Source organism: Saccostrea echinata, unplaced genomic scaffold (assembly GCF_033153115.1).
Source record: "Saccostrea echinata isolate AGI-Se365-2 ecotype Australia unplaced genomic scaffold, CSIRO_AGI_Sech_v1 ptg000005l, whole genome shotgun sequence".
NCBI classification, from domain to species: Eukaryota; Metazoa; Mollusca; class Bivalvia; order Ostreida; family Ostreidae; genus Saccostrea; species Saccostrea echinata.
The window spans coordinates 267,084-269,746 of NW_026889754.1; the positions used below are offsets into that span (position 1 = coordinate 267,084).

The 2,663-nt window shown below is 32.1% G+C and overlaps 1 long non-coding RNA gene across 1 annotated transcript; it reads right to left on the reverse strand.

The window, feature by feature from the left end:
- Positions 1-240: 240 nt before the first annotated feature.
- On the reverse strand, positions 241-2,254 carry LOC133179950 (uncharacterized). The gene is made up of 3 exons (XR_009720206.1): positions 2,174-2,254; positions 611-692; positions 241-416 (listed from the first exon to the last, which is right to left on the reverse strand). It is a non-coding gene; the product is annotated as an uncharacterized LOC133179950 (long non-coding RNA).
- Between the last annotated feature and the right edge of the window lie 409 nt (positions 2,255-2,663).

The window sequence follows — 2,663 nt, forward strand, 5'->3', positions numbered from 1 at the left end:
AAAAAATCAATTAATACCCCCATCCTCTTTCGCGAAATAAACACAAGAAGACGGTTTTTATTGTTTATCTGAAACTTTATTTTTCATCGAAAGTTAAAGTATCCATCACATTCGCTTAGTTTCACTAATTATTAAATTACATCTTGGAAAGGAAATGAATGGAGAACTGTTTTCTCAATAAAGGCCAATTACCTATTCATGCTTTTTTTTGCATAAGGCCTGAAACTTGGCACTGCACTTAATATCATTCCAAAGAAGTCTACCATTGGAATATACAAAATATGCACAGTCCTCGTTACCAAACGCATTATTTGGTTCGCCGCGGTCCCAAGCAGTGTATGTTAACAAATTTCCATTGGAAGACCATTTCCACGTTCCTTCTTTAAGTGTGTCCGTAGCATCAATCCAACAGCCAGCTACATGTATATGAGCATGCTATTTTATCAACAAAATATTGTAACATGTTCGATATCTTTATCATTTAGCACTTTTGAGTGAACATATAACTCTTTTTTCGAAAGAAACTTTGTTTTGAAACTGATTATAATTTCAATTAAAAAAGGGAAATCATTGAAAAATTTCTAGATAGTGTCAGAAAATACAACCCTACCCTTGAAAGTTTTATAAATCCAGTCACTTTCTCTCTTGGATGTTATTGTAAGTAAATTTGCGCCGACTGCTTGACATGTTTTCTAAAAAAAGAAATGATATCCAAGTATTAGCTACATGTAGTTTGGGATTTTAATTTTAGGAAAATACATGTACAACCGATATCTTGAAACAAATCAAAACGGAAATTATCTGAAATCACAGATATTAACAAGCATTCTGAGAGTATTGCATTAGCAATACTAGTCCCCTACCGGCAAGTGTAATCAGGTTCCCGATAAATTTGAAAATGCATAACTCCGTCAAAAATCAATGAAGCGGGACGAAATGCAAACTTGATCTATAACTTATCAAGGTTAAGTTACATGCCAAAAATCAGCTCAATATTTGCAGGCATTTAGAAAAAAAATGCCTAAAACCCTGAAAAATTGAAAAGGTCGTAATTCCGTAAAAAATCATTGAAGCGGAACTCACATACCAAAAATCAGCTCAATATCTGCAAGCATTTAGAAAAGAAGGGGAAAACCAAGTGGGACAGACTGACAGACAGACAGAGGGACAGCTAGACGGACAGACAGACAGCTAGACGGACGGACAGACTCAGAGGAAACCTATAGTCCCCTCCGGTTTCACTGGTAGGGGACTAATAAGGATACGTTGGTTTATTCTACTTAACAATCGTTTCATAACGAAACAAAGTGTCATGTAATAAACACAAGCTCTACACTGACGAACGATAAAATCTGAGTTAGAGAAATTTGAAAATAATCAAGTGCGATAGCCTTACGGAAAGCAATAATTAATTGACTAAATCATGTTAATAACATCATTGTTCTGTGCAATTTTTTTCCCTCATGGCCACTTCCTTCCTTGTGTTTTTCTTTTTTGAGAGTATAGCTAATATTCCGAGACATATAGAATATCTATATCAATTTAAAAAACGTATATACATGTAGAAAGCTATATGATAGCTAAATGAAATAAAGAAACCCGTAATAAACTTATTTATGAGGCAAAATATAATCTTCTCTTATTTCGAGGTGATTTCAATGATTTGAAATACAGTATATAGGACCCTCTCAATTATTCCTAGTTCTGCGGCTTCAGAGAGGATAATATCTCAAAGAAACACTTGTTTAGCTTTTTAAAAAATCGCACAAGAAGATGAATGTTTCCATACAATTTTAGCTGACAATAAACATACCAGCATATAACAGACATATTTCGATCAGAAAAGTATCTTTGAAAAATAATTATAGAATTAAAATTCAGAAATGATAATCGTGAATGAAAGTATGCATAGTACGGGCCACATGCATGTTAATTTTCTTATCTTTTTATGAGAACGTTTGGTTTTAAAAAAGAATGAAGATTTCATAATTCTAAAGTGACTGAGAATTTATTATGACGATTTCAGAATTAGTATTATATATACATGTATACTTATGGACAAAAGTTGATCATAGTTTCGCTCTCACATTTTATTGGTCTTTGATGAAAATAGTTGTACAACATTTTATATTTCATTTCCAACTTATCGATTAATTCATTTTCCTATAACTACCTTCGATGCAGACCAAGAAGCTGCTCTTTCAGAAAAACGTATATAGCAGTTTCCTTCAAACTTTTTCCAGCCTTTAGGACACGTCTTATTGCCCCCTGAATAATTTGATGCAAAATATTTAATCCTGTTCATATGAAATTACCATTCCTTTCCTTTTAAATTTATTTCATTTTGTATATTTTTAGACATGCGTTCATATGTTTAACCATCGTGTACTTGGTGGTAATTTTACATTTAATTCAAGCACTATTTATTAATCATTATTGTTGCTAGATAAATTTGTTTACCTTTGGTCGATTCAGAATCTTTTTGTGACGTGAAACATCCTGAAGTTTTGCAAATAGTTTTGATCTTTGTCTCAAAATGTGTTTCCTTCATTGTAAAAACAGAACAGCAATCAGTTACATCTTTACACCGTTATAGAAATGAACCGACTTAACAAATAATAAATTATTTTAAGATAATGCCAAATTGATTTTAAAAAATTCTA